Here is a 12746-nt window from a genome sequence, read left to right on the forward strand (position 1 = left end):
TGAAGGATTATAGGTGCTCGTCTGCACCCGCTCTGTTTTTAAGTTAAAATACTTTATTTCTGCAATTTCACTTCTGAAGTACTACCATTCCGAAATGGAGGAAACTCCAACGACTGCAACGTAAAATAATGAGACCTTCTCTTGTACCCCGAATGGCGCAGTGTTCGAAAGTCGGGTTTGATTCTTGACCGGGTAGATGGGTAATTGTAAATAATATGTAGAAGGATATTTTTTACAAAGCGAGTGAAACAGAGCGTAGAATAATATATGCAATATTAAAGTTGTCCGTCATAAAGATTGCGTATTTTTTTTCTTTTTTCCATAATTGCTTTATTTTATTAAATAACTCCTAAAATTTACTGTATTTTTCATAAAGTATCGAAGTACCGTTGTAAGCTAATTAATACCTTTAAAATAAATACTCTCAAGTGCCTTAAGTATCGAATTTGCTCGTAAACGTTTACTTTCCTCTCGGAAAGAACCAATTAATTATTTACCGACTGTGAGGTTGTATAATAATAATAACAATTTTTCGTAGAAATTCTTATTTTCTTAGAAATGAAATCTGTTCGTCCATGAGCTTATTGAGCTGGGCTTCGCGGAATTATTATTCCGAGGAAAAGTCTAAGTTATTTCACTGTGTAACGTAACACATAACATAACCGAAGCATAAATCCCGCAACTGTGTCAGGAAAATAGTATTGGGATTGACTTGGCAATTTTCATAAATTGTTACTGAGAAAACTCTTGAATTGAACAGTCATTCCTTTTGGAGTCGCCAGGCTGCTATGCTCCGTTGGTAATCCCATAAACATATCGATAAACCGATATACAAGTATTTTTGGTACCCTAATTTGATAAAATTGTGTGATAATTATTATAGTCATCTACGTAAGTCGAAGACTACACAACTACGCTACACACACATTCCTAACTTAAGCCAACTTCTCTCATACAACTAGGTCTTAATAAAATCCTCTCCGAGGCCGATGTGTCTGGCTCTAGCCAATATTTATAACACACAGACAATCCGCAGTGGAGGGGCAGGAATCACCAGAGCCCTCACGAAACTAACAAATCCTCAATAAGTTCTATACATTTTCGGCCAATACTTGAACCAACACTACAGCCAACTTAACCAATATAATTGCAATTTTTGCGCCATGCTTTTCATGAGTATTTTTTAATCGCTATCTATTTATTGACTGCGTGATAAACATTTTACCACAGTTCATTCGTGCGGTTAAATATTTAAAATGGACCCCAGAATGCTGCTATAAAGTTTTGATTTCCTACAATGAAAATAAACTTAATACTTTAAGCGTGTTTTACGCTCTCAATAAAAACTGCAGAATTTATGGCTCAATTCATCTAAACGCAAATATTTGGCCAATGGCGCGTTGTATTTGATCCAGCGTAATAGTGAATGGTCACGGAAAGCTGGGTATTGTCCAGGCAATATATTTTCATTGTATCGCGCGAAAGAGTGTTCATGAGGTATTACTCTGTCAGTCGCCGTAAGACCGCCTTCTTACTGAACTGGTATTTATGAGCTTTGACCTTCTGATAGAGTTTTAGAAGAAATAAATGGGTTATGTAAAAGTTAATGTTAGGTGTCGGCTTAAGTATTTTTTTGAAAAAGTTATGCTGTTGACGATAACTCAAGGTATCGACCAGTGCCTGTAATCTTAATAAAAATTAAAAAAGCTCTGTCTATTTTTATTCATAAAATTTGTGTGTTTGGCTGTATTTAACAGTTCCAAGTGCCTTATAAATTTGTCAAATAACTTGAAATAAATACCTACCACCGATTTAACTTAATATTTAAATTGTCAGTACAGTTTGGTAAAAACCACCTTTGATACCGTAAAATAAGGGCGCATGCCAGATTTGTCATGGTAAATACCGATCGATTCGGCTTTGAAGCCATGCATTTGGCTCAGTGCCGTCGGCGGATCAGACTCACTCTATTGTAAAACGGGCACTATTTTGATATTTTTTTGTATTTGTATATTTATGTACATGTAAATAAATGTGATAACAGTTTAAGTGCCAATTTCACCATTCTCGGTAATGTAACCGACAGGGATTGATTTATAAATTAAAAGTCATCTCCATATAAAATTCATGACAGATGTGTCAAAAATTAACCACTACTCCCTGGTTATGCCATAACAGAGAATGGTGAAATTGGCACTAAGAATGCTTTGAGTTAAACGTATAATAATTAAGACAGTCCTTACCTGCAGACGCTATCTGTCATGCAATCGGCACATTTAATACAACGAGATAGACTCGTGATTAGCGAAGCAGCAGTGATTCGAAACTTACCCTGAAATTCAAAGACCGTTTTTTAAGTTTAGACAGGGTTTACAAATAACTTAAAAATACACTAATTTTAACTGTTATATGTAAAACTCTTTTAAAGTGACAAAAAGTCTATGAAATCGGAGCGTACTTTTTCATAAAGTAATATTCAGGCATTCAGTAAAATATTACATACTTAAATTACTTACATACCTACATAGTTACTTAGATACACAATTGTCTTTGTAATAGTTTTGAATTATCCTGTAGATGGAATTCTGAGAAAGAGCGGAATAAAGAATATCCTGTAGAAGGAATTCTCATAAAGCGGAATAACTTAATCATTTCTCATTCTGACATGCACCCATAATGAAGCTATGCAACAAATAAAATTAACTGTATTTTACACAGACCTGTATTTTACTATCGATTTATCAATTTATAGGTACATATTTTACGTTAATTTTTTTGTAACCGATTAGATAAATATTGTTACTATTTTGTATTCGAAATTGATGCTTTTTACATGATGTCAGTGGTGAGAAATAAGAACTGCAGAGCACTTTGACATTTATTTATGACTAACTTTGACTCGCGTCTTTGCAACTCGTCTTATTTTATTTCCTGGTGGAAATTAAACGTTTCGCGTTGAGCCAGTTTTTGCAGCGCCATCTAGTGACAGTGTAAGTTCCCCTTTGTAGCTTCTCTCTTGAGTATTCCATTGTGAATCGGCAACGCAATACGGAGCAAAGTAAGGGGTCGCAATTCAAATCCAATTAATTTTCATGACACAATTCCGGGGCAAACTTTTTCCTGTATCAAATTGTACAACTTTAAACTAAAGCCAAAATGAAATCCGCACACTAGTTCCCAAGTTATTAATGATTCAAATAATCCGGCGCGGTCGCTCCTGGCCGCCGCCGCTGTCCGGCAAAATGAGAATGTTCAGAAATACGAACACTAACATTTCACTGTTCAGTTTATCTTCTGCATTCAAGAAAATAATTATGGAGTTTATTCTCTGTCGCTTTTACTCATAATCCGCAGTAAACGAACAATCGCTGCGGCTCGGACTAAGAACTAACGAAGGGGGAAAGTGATTTTCTGTTATTGAAATCAATTGATCCGACAGTTAGGTTTAGGTTTAAACGTTTATTCTCATAAGAACATAATATACATTTGTTCACTTAAAATGAGATGTTAATTAATTAACTTAAGTATCTATGTTAGTCCTTAAATAATAATATTTACATTTTTTGCGCATGCAAGTTGTTGAAAGTTATACAATAGTTGTAGTTATAGTTAAATATTTTTGTATTATATTGTGTAGGTTACGTAGCTAAACAAATAATTAGTACTTAGCAGCTATATTACTATTTTATAACAGTGACATTTTTATAAATATAACCCTTTAGCAATTTTTTAAATATAAATGGCGATTTTACATTTTTGATGTCTTTAGGTAATTTGTTGTATAGCTGTGCTCCCTCATAAGCTATACTTTTCTTGCCATACAAAGTCCGGTGGGAGATTAACTTTAAATTATTTGCATTTCTTGTGTTGTATTTTTGTTGTTTTTTAGTGAAAGATAGTTGTGAATGTGTAGTTTTATTAAGTACTTTATGAATGAAAATGCATGTTTTAAAAGTGTATAGTTGATTAATGTGCATCAATTTAGTTTTTTCGTAGATAATTTGTGTTGCTTCTAAATAATCAAAATTGAACAAAGTTTTGACAAGTTTGTTTTGAGCAATTTGTATTTGTTTAAGATTCGTTCTGGCAGCTGCTCCCCAAATTTCTATCAGGTATTCTAAGTGAGGTTTAACCAAAGAATTGTAGATTGTGTACCGGACACTAGTTGGTAAACACCCCACAATTCCTCGTATAGCCCCTCTTACTGAAGACAGTTTCGTTTTTATTCGGTCTAGATGAGGTTTCCATGTTAGTTTAGGATCTAAAATTAGACCCAAATATTTTTCCTGGTTGGATTTAGTAATGGTTTCCCCGTTGATGGTTAATGGATCATGATCTGGAATTTTCTTATTTTTGGCTGAGAATATCATATAATTCGTTTTGGACGTATTCACAGTTAGAAGGTTGCACTGAAACCATATGGAAAGTTTATCTAAGTCTTCCTGAGCCTCTTTGATAATACTGTCAATAGAACTTCCGAAATAAAAAAGACATGTGTCATCAGCATATAGATAAGTTTGTCCTGTAAGCCCAATATCCTTTATGTTATTTATGTAAATAAGGAAAAGTAAAGGACCCAAAATGGATCCTTGTGGCACTCCACACTTGATGAGTTGAGCATTACTTTCAAAGTTGTCGATCTTAACTATTTGATACCTATTAGTAAGATATGATTGAAACATCTCATAGGCTGTACCAGTGACTCCAATACCTTTTAGTTTTTTTAGAAGAATGCTGTGACTTACTGTATCGAACGCTTTTTTCAGGTCGATAAATATACCCAGAACTATATTTTTACCATCGATGCTCAGTTTTATTTGTGTTGTCAAGTCGATAGTTGCAGATAGTGTATTTGATTTTGGGCGAAATCCATACTGTCGTTCAAATAGGAAATTAGTGGAATCTAAATATGATGCAAGTCTAGTATGAAGTATTCTTTCAAGTATTTTTGATGTCACTGGCAAAACTGAAACTGGGCGATAATCCCCTGGGTTTTCTTTGTTACCAGACTTAAAAATTGGTGTCACTTTCGCGATTTTCATACTATCTGGGAAGTTACCGTTACTAATACATAGGTTAAGGCAATGAGTTAGTTCGTCTTTCACAATGTTTTTAATGCACTTTATGGATTTTGTAGTTATTTTATCTATCCCAGCACTAGTATTTGAGTCTAAATTGTTAATAATTTTTTCAATCTCTTCTACCGTGATAGTTTTAAGTTCTGAGAGTATATCTTTTTCGTTCCCTTTACAAGTTGTATGCACATCATTATTTTGATATCTCAAAGGTATTTGGTTAGCCAGTTCAACACCGATTCCAGAGAAAAAATTGTTAAATCTCTCACAAATTTCATTGCCATCAGTTACAGTTATGTTATTTATTTTAAGCTTTGAAGGAACACAACTACTCTTTAATTTATTGTTTGTTAATTGATTAATAAGCTCCCACATTTTTTTAGGTTTTCTAGCTGTTTTCTTGAAAGTGTCTATGTAGAATGCACTTTTGGTCTTTTTAATTTTTCTTGCTAACCAGTTTCTTGATCTTGATAGGGTCTCTTTCAGTTTGTTGTCTCGAGGATTGAGTTTATGTTTTCGCCAGAGGTGGTTCCTGTCTTCAATTCCTTTGATGATGTCTCGATTTATCCACTCATCTCTAGGAGGATTGACTATCCGTGTTTTTATCACTGTGCTTTCTTTAATGCATTTGAGAATATTATTTTCTAGGTTCGTATAGCCGCTATCTTCATTGAATCTGACATTCGACATTGTTTCGTACATCTTTTTGTAGTCAATGGCATTGTACGTTACCTTAGGTTTTAGTTTGTGTTGGAATTTTTTAATTTCAAAATATATTTGCTTGTGATCTGACATTGCTGAATCCAAGATTGACATCATATAGCTATGTTCATTCAAATTTGTGCAGACATGGTCTAATATTGTCTTGGTTGTAGCTGTCTCTCGTGTGCAGTACTTAGCATTTATTTTATTTAGTATTGTTAGGCCACACTCTTTGCTTGTTTTCTTGTACTCTTTTGTCTGCTTGTCGGGATTTAAGAGATCGTAATTAAAGTCACCAAATATTATTAGTCTTTTCTTGGACTGTAGTTGCTTTTCATATTCATCCAAAAACTCTTGACAATTTGTATCTCCTGGTTTGTAAATACCACCAATATCTAATGCAAGTTTATTTAGGTGAATCCATAGGTAGTTATTACCGCCAATGTATGCCTCTTCTAAGAATGAGTGCTCTAAGCTAGAGTGTATATAAATCGATACACCTCCGCCGATGACATCTGTTCTGTAATTATAGTAGTGTGAGTAGTTATCAAGACTAAGATTTTTTGCGTCATCCTCTGATTTTATCCATGTTTCCGTTAGAATTATAATTTGTACAGTAGTAGGTATTTCTTTAAGTATGCATTTTAGTTCATCAAACTTGCCACTTTTTACAATACTTCGTGTATTGGCATAGAAAAACTTTAGGGATGATTTGTTTATTGAAAGACTGTTGTATGTATCTGCTATTTCATATTGTGTATTTTTTGTTTCATCATACTCCTTATCAGCTATTGCATCTTTTCCAGTTAGAGTATCTAGTTTTTTGGAGTGTGAGATTGAATAATTTTAGGTATTCCCTTTATGTATTTTATTATTAAATCTTTTTCTCCATTCTCTTGTCTCTTTTTTATTTCGGCCTGTAGATTTTTAAGAAATTGCTGTTGTTTTGGTGTCTGATCATAGTAAATTTTGTATTTTTTATCAACTTTATCTTTATTTTGTAGTATTTTTCTGCTTATCGTATTTGATTCAAATGAAACTTTAATTGGTCTGTTTTTGTTAGAGTCATATTTTCCAAGGCGCATCACTTTTACTGGGTTAGGACAGTTAGGAAGTAATGTTTTGGTAATATTCAGAACTTCTGTCATATCGGACTCTCGACGGCGCTCCGGATTATCCAGTTTTGGTTCTTCTATTCCAGTTATTATAACGTTTTTCTCACGAGAGCAACGTTCTTGGAATTCTTGTACTACACTTTCATATTCGGATGCTGCCGTTGGGTGTTCAGCGGCTTTCCCTGAATATGACCCTGTTTTTAATTGGATAACATCAGTTTCAATTGTCTTCAACTTTTGTTCAGTGCTGCTTTGTAACTGTTTAAGCTCAGTTAGATCTATTCTTAGTTCATTTTGCTCACGAAATAGCGCCTCATTAGATGTTTTTATCTCGTTGATTTGGTTGCGTATTGCGGACATGTCGTCCCGAATATCTGACATATTTTTTGCTTGCATGTTTCCGAATCCATTGATCGCTTCCATCATCTCTTCGCGAAATTTTGCCATCATTTCTGCAACGTCGCAACATTCATATCTCCGTTTTACTCGCTTAGTTATATTTAACTTGACGTTTTCGGTTTCACTTAAATCAGATGTGGAGCCAAATGTACTTTGGGCACCTGTACCTTCTTTTGTTGTGGTTTTCTTGGGACTGTGTTGAATACTCATTTTGTTATACTCAATTTAACAATTTTATAATACAAAAAGTGAAGTTGCAGTTGGTGGGATTCGAACTCGGGTCTCTTTGGTACGAGTCTACTGCTTTACAGATTCAACTACAGAGGCGTTGAGTGCAGATGCGAAAATCCAGTACTGTATCAGTGTAAGTATAAGTTGTATGACAACTGCTTGTTGTGTATGCGATCCTGGTACTTGAGACTTAATCGCGCATCACCTGGTAGGAGGTAAATTCAATACGTCACTCACCGACAAAGTGTAGTAATCACCTCTTGCTCAGTTATTTTTTCCTGGTACTTCAAGTTTAGATTTTTTGATGTCCCGTCGTTCCCGGTTCTCCTTTGGGAATAATATATTTCTTCTCGCTCTTTTTTCAATATGGCCGCGGCCTCTTAGCGAAAACACCGCAAGAAGAAGTAGGATAGACTGCTTTTTACAATTTATTCACTGATTTAAAATATAATTTATTATTTAATGTTTTTTCGAACAACTTGACACACGTCTGCTTGCGACAAAATTCTTGGACGAAAAATCCGACAGTTATAATATATGTTAAGTACACTTATTCGAATATCATTGATTAAGCCCGCAGATTATTGCAGTCAGTATATTACACTCACTAGCAATTAAAAAGTTCCTGTGATATAGTATGGAATATTATGGAACGGCAATTAATGATTATATTGTGTAGTTTATATTGTGTCCTAGGTATCTTCTGTCAGATTGATTTCACGGGCCTCAGTGTCCTAAATATTTTATGACTGATTACGCGATAAGATCGCCTATTTTAAAATTGTAAATATATTGTATTTTAAAGGCAGAGACTTTCAAATGCACATCAATTTACAATTCAGCTTTTCTGGTCGAAATTAAATACCACTTCTCCTATACTTACAGTGGTCGGGGTGGTATTAAATCAAGTCGGAACTTTACCTGAGCGGGTGCTACAGCGGTGCTACAGAGTGCTACAGTGGTGCTATATCACTTGCAAAGAGCTTCGAACCGGACTGAAATATTTCGATTGAGAAGCTTTAGTAGCCGTCTCCACAGGCGAAAGAATCGCGACGAGTCGATCACACAGCACGCAAACACTCGTCGATAATATCGCCGTGTGGAGACCTGCTATGAGAGTAATATATATAGAAATGCGTGGCACTACGATAGTGAAGTCGTTATTTTCTCGCCTGTGGACACGGCCCCTTTGTTAGCAACGGGCCGCTTGCAGTGGCTATTGATGTTAAGTATAAATTACATAGACCTCCGTACAATCCTGCTAATTGAGATCTCATTGAGATCAGCCACCTGCGCAGGAGCACATTAGTTTTAAACGCCACGTGCCTAGTAAACTTCTATATTAATATATCTAAACTTAAATATATTAAAGTTCAAGCAACAGACCGAAAATCTAACAAGCAACTTTTCAAAAGGAAACTTGTAACCACCACGATCGTCCGCCAAAGTTGTTTAATTTAAAATTGATCAAATTCTCTTCTTGTTCGGAACTGCGGCCGGGTCAACGACCTAGAGCACACAACCCACCCAGTGGACGGACAGGTGATTTTGTTAAAAAATCTCCATTCATTGGTATTTATTGGTACATGGCAGGATTCGAATCCACGGATGAGAGCCGAGACTTTATCGGTTGTGCCACCATCACTCCACTGACATGAGTTTTATGTAGCCTAATGAGTCTACACTGCAATGAGCGTTATTTCAATAAAAAAACAAACAAAAAGCAGACACCTTGTACTAACCTTATTTAAATCATATCTTGTATTTTCATACATTTTACTGTCTAACTTTAGAGAGGTCGAGAAACTCATGGTTGGGTCACAGAAGCGTATTTAATAGTTAATGGCCCATTCAAACCCTTATCTACGGCCAGTTTATTGTTTTAAAGATATTCCCCAATTGAAATCCTTCATTTCGTCTGCAGATAACGTTTTACTGGACAGATGAAGTTGTTATGAATAGGAGAAATTGAATTGAAAAGCGATGGGCGTGGAAGGGACAATACAATCTTATTAACATTCAGTATTACTTGAATATTTAGTTATAAATATATAGATAGGTAGTTCGAAATACATAGTTCAAAATATATAGATAGGTATTTTATATGCCAATGAATAACACAATGATATTCTATTTAAAACCAATGTAGGTAAATTACAATAATATCATAAAAACTTACACCTTATTCTCATACATACACAATATGTACCCCTAAAGTTTAGGGCCTAAACGGTGATACTTAGTCAGGTTTCGCTCCAGACTGTTACTAGCATAATTCTAATCGTGAGGAAATCTGCTCTCCATTTAGCTCTCATCAAGATATGTGAAACCACCTCCCCGCAGTAAACTAGCGCTGTACGAAATGGTTCTCCAGTGTAAATAAGGGAGTTCACACTTTGAGGGCATATGCACTAAAGTTCCATTCTTGTGAGCTGGGGATCACTCTATATGCCGAAAAATAAGTTTTGGATCACTGCTGCGCGAGCCACGACTCTTAACTCGTTTCCTTACACGTGCCGATTGCACGACAGCTCTCGTTCGTTCGTTTTCCGTCATTATAGAGTAACACTCCAGGAACTAACTCCACTAAAAATAATGAAATAAAATACAATAGGTACTTACATAAAACGTACATCTCCATCTCCCTGAAAAGCCAGCGCATTTTCGTGAATTAATATTTTTTCAGTACTATTGAGAGTTCGGATTTAAATATATATAATATTCTGTGTACCGTCCAACGAGTAGGTACCTACTCGCTTGGTCTCACGAAGTAATGTGAGATCATAAACCGCTGCTGCACAACGCATCAATCGCCTGCTGCCGGTAATGGCTCGTAAAACCGGAATCTTTAATACCAGACATCTGCCCAGCTGCAAGTTTGATGCAACAGAAATTTCACGTTGAAATGAGTACAAAAAGTTGTCAAAAGTCGGACTGATAAGACGTAACCCGTTTTAAGTTTTAAAAGCTACAAATTGAGCTTTTCGAAGTTACAAGATACCTACCTACAGATCGACACACGTAGGTATCCTAATCCTAACAATAATAATTATATCCTTACTTAATTTTATAAATGCGAAAGTAACTGTGTCTGTCTGTTACTCTTTCACGCCAAAACTACTTAACGGATTTGAATGAAATTTGTTATAAATATGGTCTAGACCCTGAGAAAGAACATAGGTTATTTTTTATCCCGTAATCCCACAGGAAAACATTTTAGGGCGAAGCGATGCTCGCGGGAACAGCTAGTAAATAATATAAATGGTTTTTCGGGTTCAAAATTTATTGAATTTTACACTAATAACTTCTTAAATGTTATATTGCGTTTAATATTCAGAAATAAAGGCCCCTGTTTCTGACTTCCCAGCAGGATGAGTGTAATGTAAGCTACAGTTTATGGCAACTATAATAACATTCGCTTCATAAACCAGTAGGTACTTGTGAAACAAAGTGACGGCAAACTTGCAAGTTTGACGCTCCGAAATGTTTCGTTAATAAATACCTAACTGAGAAATTATAAAGTCAAGAACTATAGTGGGTGAGACAATGGATCTGGAACAATGGGCGCCGAGGCAACCCCGCTGAATACGGCTCAGTTTCACCTAAATCTCTAATTCTTTGGATACCGCAACGTTTGTTCTCGGATATTAGTTACTAAAGTTGGTGATATCGTTTCATTGGCGGAGGTAGATATCCAAAGTTGTTGATATTGTTGTAGATGTAGATATCCATGAAGATAATTGGCTGCAGGTAAGCACATAGGTAACTAACTCTATATAATTTGTTTTAAATGCATACAAAGCAATCATTATCTATTTTAAAATAAGTTAGAAAAGTGTTGATATAAAGATAAATAAGCTTTTTATGACGATGTAGAGTAAACTGAACTATCCTGTAAGTACCTATTGAAATTCACGTTTACACGTAGCAAACGTAGAAGTTGTCTAGCTTTCTAGTTCTGTAATATTTTTTTTATTTCAATTTTCAAAAGAAAACAGGTACATAGAGTATATTCATAAAACAACCACAAAACTTCATAAATTTCCAAAAAAGCAGCCGTCAACAAGCGCTCCACTTCCAAGACCTTATTTTATGAAAACTTTTCGTGCGATCGTAAAGTTGCCAGCAGTTTGGCGTCAGATTTTACAGTTGTCCCAAGTATCGGATGGCCGGTTAACCTGTTGTCGGCATGATGCTCCCAGGTGGGTCCTGGAATGGATTACGGACCTACAAGTGCCTTGACAAGGGTTATACCGTTATACCTGACGCACCGCGCCGTCACAGGGTTAGGCTTACGATGGTAGGTAGGTATAGTGCGACAAACTTATCTGTTCCGGTGTCAGTTAACTAAATTGGTCCATATCTCATTATTTACTAAAAAATTATATATTGATATAGATTAGATGGGTTTATTAAAACCGCAAAGGTAAATTACCATTACGGGAAAACTTAACATCTTAAAGAATTAAGAAATATAAGATATTTACGTGAGCTCTCACCGGAACAGATAAGTTTGTAGCACTTTACAGAAATGAGATGTTTCGGTCGCGAGATTATGAATTTGGAGAAATTTATAACAATTGGTTAATTGCAAGAAGTTAAATGAAGATTGGGCTCAGATAGTTTCGTGTGAAGAGGTTAATATGATATTTTTGTGAATCGATTTCAATAGGTACGCGCGATAATGAGTCTTGGTCATAATTGTATTGAAGCATACCTATTGTAGAACAACGCAGACTCGGGTGTAAGTTTTGATGAGTATTTCAATTAAAATGTGGACATGACGATGTTTAAAGATAATTAGTTTTTTGGTATATTCGAAGACAAACTAACATACAGTGCAGCGATCACGGAGTTCGATATTCTATTATGGAAAAAACAAATGTCACTTTTGGAACTGACAAATTTGCCTTACATTTTGACAGTGACAGTTGACGATAAGTACTCTTCTTTTTCCACATGTTTGTGTAGTTTCGAAAAAAGTATCGAATCCTGTGATCGCTGCACATTTCAAACACAAACACTTATTTTTCCTTTGCCGCAGTAGGGTAAGAATAAAGTCATAATATCGTGGCGCGGGCAAGTTTCGGCAGCGTTTCCAATAAAACGCATTTTAGCCGGCAGCTCCCGGCCGACCGCGCTCAAACCTAGTTCTAGTCTTGCCCCTGAAGCAATATCCCCAGGTCACTGGCCCCGTTTTGTGGAACTTTCTCGAACACACACG

This window comes from Plutella xylostella, chromosome 5 (assembly GCF_932276165.1).
Source record: "Plutella xylostella chromosome 5, ilPluXylo3.1, whole genome shotgun sequence".
Classification (NCBI taxonomy): domain Eukaryota; kingdom Metazoa; phylum Arthropoda; class Insecta; order Lepidoptera; family Plutellidae; genus Plutella; species Plutella xylostella.